The 14148-nt window shown below is 44.0% G+C and overlaps 1 long non-coding RNA gene across 1 annotated transcript in view; it reads right to left on the bottom strand.

Annotated features, from left to right (window-relative positions):
• Positions 1 to 1415: 1415 nt before the first annotated feature.
• Positions 1416 to 14148, bottom strand: part of LOC144889768 (uncharacterized) — a 37765-nt gene continuing 25032 nt past the window's right edge. Inside the window, exons 2-3 of the long non-coding RNA XR_013622057.1 lie at positions 1674 to 1891; positions 1416 to 1577 (exon numbers count right to left, since the gene is read on the bottom strand). This is a non-coding gene — a long non-coding RNA (uncharacterized LOC144889768). The remainder of the gene's footprint in view (positions 1578 to 1673; positions 1892 to 14148) is intronic.

Here is a 14148-nt window from a genome sequence, read left to right as displayed (position 1 = left end):
TCGTAATAATAATAATAATAATAATAATAATAATAATATAGCAAATATGACCATAATACTTTAATCCCAATGTCATGAATACAAAGTTAATGGATGGAAGCGGTGTATGGTTCATGATCAATGATGAGCGGTGTTTGGCACTAATCTATCTATAATTCCAGTAATCTGTGTGTCTGTGTGTTTGTGTGTTTGTGTGTTTGTGTGTTTGTGTGTTTGTCTGTGACCGCTGTTTCTCGACAACCACGGGTCCGATATACTTTAAACTTGCCAGGTATATTGCTGGGGACCCGAGGATGTGCCTTTTCAAGGTTTCATATTAATCGGACAAGTAGTTACCGAGCTATGGCGATTTCTTTACCAAACTCCGCAAGCCGTTCGCTTTGGACCAAACCATTTCATGTAAATAGAGGGGGGGGGGGGGTTCTGTGGTCGTTGCGAATGGACCAAACCATTCATGTAAATAGAGGGGGGGGGGGGGTTCTGTGGTCGTTACTGCCACGTGGTTTCAAAGTTTTTTTTTGTTGTTGTTGTTTGCACGCATGTTTTTTTGCACCCACGTACGGGCACGCCCTAGGATGTTTACACACACACACCCCTACACAATTTTTTTTTTTTTTTTTTTTTTGGCAAGGAACGGGCACCCACGTACGGGCACGTCCTAGTATTAATAATCGCAGAAGTAAGGAATTAGCCTTGGTTTTTTAATTGTAATATCATTTTCGAAATATAACGTTAATATTATCATAAATCTAATCGTAACACTAATCCCTTCATAGTGACTGCAAACGTACTGAAAGTTAAAATATATCATTTTCTGCATATTAAAGAAGCAGCAGTTTTGTGTCCGTTACGTCATTACGTCTATGATGTCATTATGACGGCTGACTCCACCGACCGACATTTTAATTTACTAGTACACCCGCTCACTACGAGAGCAGCAGGAAGGGTCATTCCTCTTTGGGGTATATAGATTACAGTATATCTATGGTCGGGTCTCAAGAACATTGGGTGTGGGTTAATTTAACAAGTTTCTTGTGGAGATTTCACCAAGTGGTTTAAGCATTCGAGCAAGCAATCCATTCAAAACCGTCATGGAACGGCTGGCTTGGCAAGTGCTAGCTAGCATCTTGGTAAATGAGCACACCTCCAACCCGGTGGGGGTATATAGATTACAGTAGATCTTCACTAAGTTCTGTAAGTAAAACTTACCTCATGGATGTCGGGATTCCTCCAAATTTATTTGTTTAATGTTATAAATAGCATTAGCGACTGTTAAAAAAGCTAATAATGTGTTTGTGGTTCATAATATTTTGCAAGCCCGGCTACACCGCTGTTAGACTTTTGGTCTTGTTTATACATATGTGACGTTAAGGTGACGAGGGGTTCTGAACCACAGTCCAAATCCAACGGTGGACTGGAGGGACTAATGGAGGATGGACGGATAAATATCAAAGGTCTGGGGGAGATTGTGGAACAGGTTGAGGCCACACATCTGCCTGTGATGACAAAGCAGTCGTCATTGTGCTTCTGATTCTTTGTAGGAGATGAAATTATGTTGAGAGCCTTGGATTCAACACCTTCAAAGAGAAAAACGTGTAAAGTTGGGTGACACCACCACAAAGTGAAGATCAGTAAGCACTGAATTATATACAAAGGCCTTGATAACTAATTACCTTCGACAAAATCAGATTTACCAAGGATATACTCGGCAAAATATAGAATGCCCAGTTTGCAGCTGGGTTTGGAGGCCAGCTTTGGATCACGGTCTGCAAATGAGAGGTTGGTGTGGTTGTATAGCCCTGGGCACGGAGACAGCCAATCGATCTCGCAGGAGCGACCCAGAAATCCATCACATCCAGGATGGTGTACTCCCGCCTTCACAAAGTCAGGGCTACGACAGAGTTAGAGAGGGAGGGAAAGGGGAAAGAGAGAGTGGGTCAGATAGAGAAGGAGATAGAGAGAAGAGACAATAAGGAAAGGGCCAGTCCATGGAGACCGATCAGTACTCTGACCGTAACCACGCTGCACTGACAAACCTGGGCAGCAGGGAAGAATGGGGAAGATTTGCCCCAGACATGCATTGGGGGGTACAACCACCGCGAAGAGACATCCCCGATAATTAGTACAAATGAGAGGTTGGACCTAATGGTGAGCCCCTGAAGTTTGAGAAAGCGAACTTCCTCCAGTGGCTGATCGCAAAAATGGTTAGTTGGCTTTGTTACTTGCAAAATCGAAGATTTTTCAACTATATTGGTCGGTTGTGTTTGTGGTTCTGTCTGTCTGTTTGTCTTTGTCTGTTTGTTTGACACCGGCCTACAGGTCACAATTCTAAACCGATCGTCACGAAACTTCACCAAGCTGTATAGGGCGTCTCAATTGAGAAGCCTATTGTTTTTGGGGTCAAAAGGTCAAAAGGTCAACATAGGCCAAAGGTCACCAACTTTGCCAAATTTCTAAAATCCTCAATTTTCATTCGATTGACTTGAAATTCGAAGAGGACTTGCATATCTGGTCACTGAATTCAACCACCGAGTATATCTGAAGTGAACATAGGCCAAAAGGTCAACATAGGCCAGATTTATAAAATCCTCAATTTTCATCCGATTGACTTGAAATTTGAAGAGGACTTGCATTTCTGGTCACTGAATTCAACCACCGAGTATATTTGAAGTGAACGTAGGCCAAAAGGTCAACATAGGCCAGATTTCTAAAATCCTCAATTTTCATCCAATTGACTTGAAATTTGAAGAGGACTTGCATTTCTGGTCACTGAATTCAACCACCGAGTATATTTAAAGTGAACATAGGCCAAAAGGTCAACATAGGCCAGATTTCTAAAATCCTCAATTTTCATCCGATTGACTTGAAATTTGAAGAGGACTTGCATTTCTGGTCACTGAATTCAACCACCGAGTATATTTGAAGTGAACGTAGGCCAAAAGGTCAACATAGGCCAGATTTCTAAAATCCTCAATTTTCATCCAATTGACTTGAAATTTGAAGAGAACTTGCATATCTGGTCACTGAATTCAACCACCAAGTATTTTTGAGGTCAACATGGGCCAAAAGGTCAACATAGGCCAAATTTCTAAAATCCTCAATTTTCATCCAATTGACTTGAAATTTGAAGAGGATTTGCATATATGGTCACTGAATTCAACCACCAGCCATTTTTTAGGTCAACATAGGCCAAAAGGTCAACATAGGCCAAGTTTTTTTAATCCTCAATTATCATCCGATTTACTTGAAAATTGAACAGCATTTGTACATTGAGTCACTAAATAGGGAAACTAACTACTTTTGAGGTCAAAAGGTCAAAGGCCAACTCAAGGTCAACCTTCCAAATCATCATTTTTTATCTGAAAAATCGTCACTTTTCTTCCTATTGACCCGAGGTTTGATCAAGATTGTCAATTTGAATCTTGCTGAAATGGACAATTTACTGTATCAATGGAATTTTTTTATTGGGGGGCAGGGGGGCATATTTTGCAAGTATCGTGCTCTGCATCACGTCTTCTTGTTTTTTTCATTCTCGAGTAATGGTGAGATTTGCCTGGATGGAAAGACATGTTCCCAATGTTCGACGAGAATCTGACTTTTTCACTTTTTCAAGTCTGCAAATACGGAAGCAATTGCAACTGTCGATATAAAATTGAATTGTATGGTATAATGATCTGATGACATCTGCAAAGAGGAAAAGATGGTTTTCCAGAGGACGGATATTAAATAGGTTACAGATGTAACTATAACAGCACCCGTAGGAGCACATACCTCCACCAGGCTCAACAGTTGTTTTTTTTCATACCACTGATAGGCCGGATCTCCTCTTCTACCTCCTACAACCACCGTAGAGTCATTAAACTGATAGGATTAATATGGTGTTGATGTAGTACAGCCATGACGGGCCAAATTGCCACCTCCTTTGTTAATATTCATTGTTACCCTCGCCAGAGGAGAGGGTATTGCATTTTAATCCGTTTGTTACTTGCGTATATTGTAGACTAGCAGAAGTACCCGGCATTGCCGGGCGGGGGAGGGGAGGGGAGGGGGAAGAGGAGGGGGAGGGGAACGGGGGGGAGGAGGGGGAGGGGAACGGGGGGGGGGGGAGGGGAGGAGAGGGGGGGGGAAGTACCCGGCATTCCGTGTATAAACGTGAGGGAGAAGAGGGGGGAGGGGAGGGGAGGAGAGGGGGGAGGGGGAGGGGAGGAGAGGGGGGGAGGTGGAGGGGGAGGGGGGGAGGGGGAGGGATGGGAGAGGAGAGGGGGTGGGAGAGGGGGGAGGGGGAGGGGGTAGGGGTGGAGGGGGAAGGGAGGGGGAGGGGAGGACGGAGGGGGAGGGGGAAGGGGGAGGGGGAGGGGAGGAGGAGAGGGGGGGGAGGTGGAGGGGGAGGGGGGGAGGGGGAGGGATGGGAGAGGAGAGGGGTGGGAGGGGGGAGGGGGAGGGGGGTAGGGTGGAGGGGGGAAGGGAGGGGGAGGGGAGGACGGAGGGGGAGGGGGAAAGGGGGAGGGAAGGGGAGGGCCAGTCAACAATGACGTTGCAGTTCTCATGGTCGGAGAGCAGCACAACAATCGCGACATCGTCCTGAATCTTCGCAACAGCACGAAGCGGATTTTGGAGACTCACCGATCCTGTGACGCCCTCCAGTACCGGCGTTGCCAGGTGGGGGGAAGGGAGACCCGTACATTCCCAACCCCGTACATTCGCCCCTCTCGACTCAAGCTCACTCGGACAAAAGCCTCGCACAAATTACACAGTGAAGGCCCAATGGCCATGTCTATGCCACAAATCAAGTACGTGAGCGAGTCGGGCGAACTGAATTGAAAATATATAGAACGCTCATACTCCGTGAAAAGTGAAGCCAACTGGCGGCGGGGATGGAATAACTCACATTATTTCAACCTGAGAAGTGTTTCACCTCGCTCCGGTGGATTTACCTGCCGATGCGCTTATTACTTGGATTTGTCCCAATGGAGCAAGGTGATTAAGAGGTCAAAGGATACCAGGGTCAACGACTCTGAAGTTCAGCTACATCTTAGCTCAGCCACAGCTAAATACAACACAAACTATACATGAATAGGCTAACAACGGCACGTTAACATTTTTTTTATTTTTTTTTACTTTACTTTAAACACTTATCGCAAACTCATGCGGCACACTCAATTGATTGTGCTTATTCGGAACATCACGTGATCGCTCTGAGCGAATCAGCGCGCTGCTCTGCCACCAGTCGGAATCCGTGTATAATATTCCTCGCTGAAAAAAAAATCTATGTGAAACATGCTACTATCTATGCTAAATCATGCTAAATCATGCTAAATGCTAATCATGCTAAAATAAAATCTATGCTACTTGCTGGCGGCAAGGAACATCACGTGATCGCGTCACGAACATCATTCGTGATCACGTCATCACGTGATCGTGATCGTTATCAATGAGCGCAAATGAGCGAATCAGCGCGCTGCTCTGCCACCGATTCAGATTCGCTGATAAAAAATATGGATCTAAAGATGAAAGGAAAAAAAACCTATGTGGTGTGAATGGCAATGTTCCTCGCTGAAATGTGAAAAAACGCAATCGCTTTTCGCTCTGAAATACGTGCGAACGCGTAACTGAGTTAATGGCGGCAAGGAACATCACGTGATCGCTCTGAGCGAATCAGCGCGCTGCTCTGCCACTGGTCAGATTCGGTGCATAATATTCCTCGCTGAAATGCGCTGAGGTAAAAATATGGGAAAAAAATATTATGAAATAAATTTTTAGGTCGGCCATGTTCTTCCCAGGCTCAATGGCCATGTCTGTGCCAAATATCAAGTACGTGAGCCTCTCCGTTTAGGAGTCTACCGGTAACATTACACACACACACACAAACTGTGTTTTATATATATATATTTTTCAAGTACTCGTATATTGGTGGGTCTTGTGCATTATTCTGTCTGTCTGTCTGTTTGTCTGTCTGTATGTCAGTCGCCTACAGGTCACAATTTTTAACCGATCTTCACGAAACTTCACCAAATGATAGAGTTGGTCATAAGCAAGAAGTCTATTGTTTTTGGGGTCAAATGTCAATAGGTCAACATAAACTCGGAACCGAGAGTTTCTGTGAAGATCGGTCCCAGATATGTCTTTGCTCTCTACATTCTCAAGGTCACCATCTTTGTCAAATTTCTAAAATCCTCAATTTTCATCCGATTGACTTGAAGTTTTAAGAGGATTTGCATATATGGTCACTGAATTCAACCACCAACTATTTTGAGGTCAACATAGGCCAAACGAACAACATAGGCCTAATTTCTAAAATCCTCAATTTTCATCCGATTGACGTGAAATTTTAAGGGGATTTGCATACCAGGTCACTGAATTCAACCACCAATTATTTTGAGATCAATAATGGCCAACAACGTATTTTATGGATTTCGCAAGTATCGTGATATTTATTGTTTGTCGGTTTGTTTGTTTGTCTGTCTGTTTGTCTGTTTGTTTGTCTGTCTGTTTGTCCGAACAGAATAAATATGATTTTCTCTGCAACCATTGGTCTGATTGACAGGAAATTTTAACCATATGTGCACCTCCTCCTGTGGAATTTTTTTCATGATAATTATGACGTCGTAGGTCACGTGGTATGGGCACCCTATTGGAAAACCTAAAAACATTGCACCTTTATATCTCCGAAAGCGCTGCATCAAAAAAATTGAGACATGGCCCATTGCAAAGCACTCTCCATATGGAATAACATATGTTAATGATGATGTCATAGGTTCCTCAATTATGACATCATAATTCGACAAGTACAAACTTCATCAGATCAAGATGAAATTTCTTGAGCGTCATCTGTGGATAAATCAGTGGAGGGGAAAAATAATGATAAGGTCACCGGTCAGGTGGTTCGGCCGCCATATTTGTTTTAACACAAAAGCCAAAAAACCACTAAAAACATGTCCTGGCAAGGGTCTGCAATCTCTGATTGCTCTTTATTGTTTTCCCTTGTATCAGAGAGGTCATTAATGTAAATCTGTAGTGGAATATGGGGCCCAAGGCAGCCTTGTAGCAGTGCAGCCTCTACTTGGAGAAGAGATGAGTGGGTCCTGCTGAAAGGTTCATATACTGACCGCATGAGTGGTGGCAGTTAGGAAGCCAGAAAAATACGTTTTCCTTGTATTCCATTGGCGGAAAGCTTAGCAAGCACAGATAAGTGCGAGATTATAAAAAATATGGATCGTCAAATATTTTGAGTTCGGCCATGTTCATCCCAGGCTCAATGGCCATGTCTATGCCAAATATCAAGCACGTAAGCCTCTCCGTTTAGGAGTCTATCGGTAACATTACACACACACACACACACACACACACACACACACACACACACACTGTGTTTTATATATATAGATAAACACAACCCTGACCTTTTTCTTGAGATTCAGGATCTCCCCCTCCATTACTGAGATACACAAACAGCAGCAAACCAAGAGCTAATCAAGAGCTAATCAAGAGCAGCAAACGATTGTCTAAGGCATAATCCAAACTGTCGGTCAGATATCATGACATTAGGGGAAAGGAAACCCTTTACGTCAGGTGTGATGATGGATTCCATGAGTTTGCTTGTAATTGGAAGTAGATTGACTAGCTTGTTGTTGAAAGGATCTGTTTTTACAACCTTTGTGTATTAGAGCCAATGGGAGGCGGCATTAAGTGAAGGACAGGCTGAAAAGGGCAGATAGAGAAGAAGTGAGAACACCAGAGCAGGATTCGAGAACATTGGTACTGATGCCATCTAGGCTCATTGCCAAAGCATATTCAAGGTTGGCAGGAATGTTCTCTACCTTCTCAAGTGAAAAGGCCACAGTGTCAAGGAGGCAGTTAGCCTGGATAGCCTACTGTGTCTTTCCCACTTGAAAAGGTGAAGACAACACAAAGATAAAGTGATTGTATGAGCACATGAGTTTTGGAGGCAAGCAATGGGTTAAGACCTAATAATATCTTCTGTTGCTCTTCTGCTGCAATAGGTTCATCTGATCATGTGCTTGTGAGAGTCAACATCTCTCTGGCTATGGTCAGAGGAGCTGCCTCAGAAATAGTCTGGCAGTTCACCCAAGCTGAATGGCAGCGACTGCAAGCTGCCCTCTTTTGCCAAGCCCGTTCCTTCATTTCCACCTCGATATAAATACTACGTGGGAATCATTCATCAGAAGCTTGCTTTCCCTTATGTACAGATTAATTCAATCTCACTTGCAGCTATCATACCTACCCTCTCGTCACTGGTACACAGAATCCTGTGGTGAGGGAGTTGCCTTCAAATGCTTTTTCTGGAAGAAAGATCTAACAGAAGGCAACCTTGGATTATTTCACAAAGCCCAGTATAAGTGTGTGCGCATTCTAACGAAAGCCAGAAAACATCATCTGACCAACATCAAAGGTGAACTCTTAAAACTGTCTCCTTCGTCAAAGACCTGGTGGCAGGGGCGGATCCAGGGGGGGGGTTGCAGGGGGTGCGCACCCCCCCCTTCGATCCAGGATGAGGGTGCAGGCGGTGCAAATCTGCTGAACTGTTGGACCAGGGAAGAACACAAGGAACTGCAGAAACTTCCAAGAACGCACGAAATACCGTTTCTGACGATTTATTTTTTTTCCTGGGGGAGGACCCCCAGCCCCCCCCCCCCAGCACTATCGTTTCATGCACCCCCCCCATCTTGAAATTCCTGGATCCACCCCTGGGTGGTACCTTGTGAAGTCTATCTCTGGAGTGTGCTCCCCATCCATCTCTTCCCTCACTTAAAATGGCACCATAGCTGGCTCTGCTCATGGAAAGGCCAAATATGTAAATTCTGTGTTTGCTTCCAATCTTGTGTCTCCAACCCTTGCTCCCTACACCTACCCAACCGTCACATACCTAACCTGGATAGCTTACTGTGTCTTTCCCACTTGAGAAGGTGAAGAGGTTTCGGGCAAACTGACTCCGATTCTATGACAGGCACAGACGACATCAGTGAATATATCCTATAAACCTGCTCTGCTGCTCCTGCTCATCCTCTTTCTGCTCTGTTCATTCGATCATTCTCTCTGGGTCAGTTTCTGACCACCTGGAAGTTAGCCAACATCACTGCAATACACAAACATGGAACAAAAACGGATCCTCTTAACTACAAGACTATAAGCTTGCTTTCACATGTAAGCAAGGTCATGGTATCTATTATTGCAGTTGACATTCCTTTTCTCCAATGTCCTGATCTCAGATCATCAGTTCGATTTCAGACCTGATCATTCTACCTTGGAAATGCTGCTTTTCATACTACCTCATCATTCTACCTTGGAAAAATAACATCCCAAAAATGAATGGAAGCCCTAAATCCCAGAAATTAGATCAGGGCCATCTCTTTGGACATGTCTTGAGTATTTGATACAGTCTGTCAGCAGCCTTGATCTCCAGACTCTCTGCTTATGGCATCCACAGCCACCTCCTCTCATGGCTCACTGATATCCTCCACTCGCATTCAGTGTGTAGCCCTTAACAGGATCCTCACATCTCCTCTCACTGTCAAGGCTGGAGTGCCCCAAGGCAGTGTCTTGGGCCCAGTCTTGTCCTTCATCTTCATCAATTATTTTTTTGTTTCCATGAAAATCCTTCTTATGTCTTTGCTAATGATCCCACCATTTGCCGTATCATTTCTCATCCTTCATACAGGCAGGCAGCATCCTCTTCTGTCTCTGCAGACCTTGATATAATCAGGAGCTGGTCCAATACTTGAAATATGCCTTTCAGCCATGACAAATCCCACACACATGCTCTGTATCTCCTCTGAAAGGACTGTCTGGCAAACAATCTCACCTACTTCCCAAACAAACTAATTGAAGAGGTTAAGTCACCAAAATGTTTGGACCTCACCATCAGTCATAGTCGTTAATGGGCAGACCATACTTTAAAGATGGCCTCCAATGCCAGCAGACGACTGAGTCTTTGCGACAAGGTCTTTCCTTGGCCAATCTCAACTTTTTACAATCTACAAGGGCTTCCTTTGCAATTTGATGGGGTTCCCCTTTTGGCTGGCACCCATGCCTCACACCTTGCCCTTGATGGCGTGGAAAGAAAGGCCCGCAAAATCATTGGGATCTCCAGCAATGAAGCTCAATGTCTCGGCCTGTTCCTCGCACATCGCAGATAGGTTGGTGGACTCTCTGTTTTCTACCTTCTCATTTTTGTCTTTCACCCTCTGCCCTCTCATGGTCCCTGGTGTTGGGCTAGCGGCTAGGGTGCCAGCTTAGGATAACCAAGGATCCTGGGTTCGAATCCCGGTCGATCGCTGAATTAACGCCAGGGGGGTTGACTCAGCCTGTCATTCCTTCCGAGGTCAGCAAATTGAGTACCAGTTCACTGGTAATTCCCTGTTTATCGTAAAAAGGCGACAAACAGGGTTGGCGGCAGGAAGGGCATCCGGCCATAAAACATTGCTTCAAAAAGGGGACCAAAAAAACAACAACAACCACGGTCCCCAAAAAGGCCAACCCCCGCTTTGCGGGGAAAAATGGCCTCTAAACGGTGGTTTTTACCCTCTGCCCTTTCTTGACTCTGTCCATCCAAACTTTCTGCAGGGCACACACGGTCTGACAGTAACCCTCTTCTTGTTAAACTCCCAGAATACAGGCTCACTGCTGACTGCGCAACTCCAATCATTTATTCATTATTTATAATCATTATATATTTTCTCTTGCATGTAGAACAAACTTCCCCAGCTTGTCTACTCCCATATGAGTCCTTAATTCCCCACCCCTTGATTTCACTCTTACTTCTATTCTGCTGTTTGTGTTTCCACCTTTCCATTTTGTTCCCTTCCATTCTTCTCTCGCTCTTCCATAAGCCTCCTTCATGTATCACAAAAAAATGAAAAAGAAAACATTCAGCCTTATTCCAAACAGAGTCAGATGTGATGCCAATTTAGGTAAGGGAGGGGATGGAGTGGCATATCAAATCAGAGACAGACTTAACAAGTTGCCACCAAGACATTGAAGAAGGAGACCTGTTGGAAACTTCGGCCTGAAAGTTCGCCAGATTATGTTTTCTGTCTAACCAGAGGATGGACACATATTTGTTGTGAGCCTTAGATATTCACCTCTTGCTGCCCTCAGTCAGGTGAGCCTTAAATGAATAAAATCAAACTGCTTGATAGCCCCTGGATGAAATTATCAGAAAGTTGAATGAGGTATGTATGCTAGGACGGAGGTTATGTTTTCAGCCCTGTTTGTCTGTCTGTGAGCACGATATCTCAAAAGGTTGTGGACGGATTCAGACGAAACATGGTGGAGAGGTTTGGTGTATGATATGGACGAATTGATTACATCTTGGTGAAGATCAGGATCTGGATTCTGGTACGAGAATTGTTCAGTGACTCTTCACTATTGAGAGACAGGGCCAAAAACGATATTTAGCATTATATTTCAAAAAGTTGTGAACGACATGCCAAAACTAGGTGAATGAGTTGGGTAGGCCAGAACAACAAGCCAATCCGCTTTTGGTTCAGGTCCAGTCGGTTCCAGATCTGGCATATCAAGGGATACAAAACGTAAACTGTTCAGCCTGGCGGAGGTATGCTCTCTACTGAGTGCTCTTTCAGTTATTAACTTAGACTACAGTCTAAAATTGGCAAGGTATAGTGGCAAGAAATGGAATTTTTCAGCTTTCTGGCGATAACTCACCAACTCATCACGAAAGACACCATAGAAACATTAACGTCCACCAACGAACGACCAGTGCCAGCAGATGGTCCTCTGAATTGACGCCCATCGAATGGACGGCGCCCACATTGATGCGTCGCTCTGCATGTGGAGCACCAGAGTGACACAGTTTATAGCTGGGTTACCAACTCGCAAACCACCATTCAATGGCCAACTGTTTCACAAGATAACATGGGGGATCTTTAACATTCACAACCTAAATATGGGCAGGACAGCCAGCTTTAAGTCCTATGTGAAAGCTATATGTTCCTAAATCTACCACCCTTTACTAGAACTGCATCACAAGGGCAGTTCTTAATTAATGATGACCCAGCTAAATAGGGAACTAGCTAACTACTAATGAACTAACTATCCTAAATTTGAGTAATGTGTCACTTTGAGTATTCAATATGTAAGATGGGGGTGTTGTGGGTGATGGAGGAGGGTGGGAAACTCAATTGCACCTGCCCAAGTCACTGACTCAGATGCATACGGTCTTGCAAACACTAGTTTTCCCAGGTACTGACATTTTACATTTGTTGTTAGTCCACGTTAATTATTTCCTGCAATTGTGCTCAGGGTCACCTGCCTGACGTCCTGAATGATTGTGCTATTTGTCTTGATGACATGAGCCGTTTCCTACTACAGTGCCTGTGTTTAAACAGAATTGTGCATTTAATGGTGTTTACTCGACATAATGCAATACGTTAACCCGAGAAAGAGCCATTTCGAACACACTTCGTTTTTTACGTGCAACACACCATTTGTTTTCTCCATTCTATCTTCTTTGAGTTCCACAAATTACTAGAGCTACCACTTTTGTTAACCATTTTCTTTTTCCAGGAATATGTTTGCATTCCCTTAGCAGGAGAGACAACTTATAAATTTGTGAATCCCCAAAACATACAGTGCCTTCAGAAAGTATTCACACCCCTTGACTTTTTTCCACATTTTGTTGTGTTGCAGCCTGAATTTAAAATGGATTAAATTGAGATTTTGTTTTGTCACTGATCTACACGTAATACCCCAAAATGTCAAAGTGGAATTTTGTTTTTACAATTTTTCTTTTTACAAATTAATTAAACATGAAAAGCTGAAATGTCTTGAGTCAATAAGTATTCAAGCCCTTTGCTATGACACTCCAAAATGAGCTCAGGTGCATCCAATTTCCTTTGATCATCCTTGAGACGTCTCTACAACTTGATTGGAGTACACCTGTGGCCAATTCAATTGATTGGACATGATTTAGAAAGAAACACACCTTTATATTTAAGGTCCCACATTTGACAGTGCATGTCACAGCAGAAACTATCATGAAATGAAGTCCAAGGAACTGTCCGTAGAACTTTGAGATAGAATTGTGAGGAGGCATAGATCTGGGGAAGGGTATAAAACAGTTTCTAGAGTGTTTAAATTTCCCAAGAGCATAGTGAGCTCCATCATTAGGAAATGAAAGAATATGGAACTACCCAGACTCTTCCTAGACCTGGCTGTCCGACCAAACTGAGCAACGGGGCAAGAAGGAACTTAGTCAGGGTGGTGACCAAGAATCCAATGACCACTCTGACCAAACTACAGAGTTCCTTGGCTGAGATGGGAGAACCTGCTGGAACGCCAACCATCTCTGCAGCACTACACACATCTAGACTTTATGGGAGAGTGGCCAAACAGAAGCCACTCCTGAGAAAAAGCATATGACAGGACACCTGGAGTTTGCAAAAAGGCACGTGAAAGACTTTGAGGGCATGAAGCAAAAGATGCTGTGGTTTTATGAGATGTAAATTGAAATCTTTGGCCTAAATGCAAAGCGCTAGGTCTGGTGGAAATCGAGCACAGCTCATCACCCAAGTAACACCATCCCTATCGTGAAGCATGGTGGTGGCAGCATCATGCTATGGGGATGCTTTTCAGAGGCAGGGACTGGGAGACTTGTAAGGATAGAGGGAACAATGAATGGAGCCAAATACAGGGAAATCCTTGAGGAGAACCTGTTTCAGAGTGTAAAAAAACCTTAGACTGCGGCAAAGATCTACGCTCCAACAGGACAATGACCCCAAGCATACAACCAAAGCAACACTGAAATGGCTTCAGAAGAGGAATGTGAAAGTCCTTTAGTGGCCCAGCCAAAGCCCAGACTTGAATCCCATTGATAATCTATGGAAAGACTTCTCGGAACAAAAATCTGAAGAAGAAACTGATCAGTAGGATTTTAAAGAAACTAGGGGAGACATCATTCGTGATGGAAATGCTTATTTTCATTTAATCACATCAATAGAGGGAAAGGGAGGGGTGGTGGTGAAGTGAAATTGGTCTCCTGCAGGCAAATACAGGTGTTTGATTCACCACTCAAATCGCCCATGTCCATACACTGGTAGTTTGGTAGAGAGGGTCTTACAGTTTCGAGCAACGGCTGTTTCTTCCATTCAATCATGAGGATGGCGTCCTCTC

The sequence above is a fragment of the Myxine glutinosa genome, chromosome 1, assembly GCF_964187855.1.
Source record: "Myxine glutinosa chromosome 1, kmMyxGlut1.1, whole genome shotgun sequence".
NCBI classification, from domain to species: Eukaryota; Metazoa; Chordata; class Myxini; order Myxiniformes; family Myxinidae; genus Myxine; species Myxine glutinosa.
This window is presented reverse-complemented; position numbering and strand designations above follow the sequence as displayed.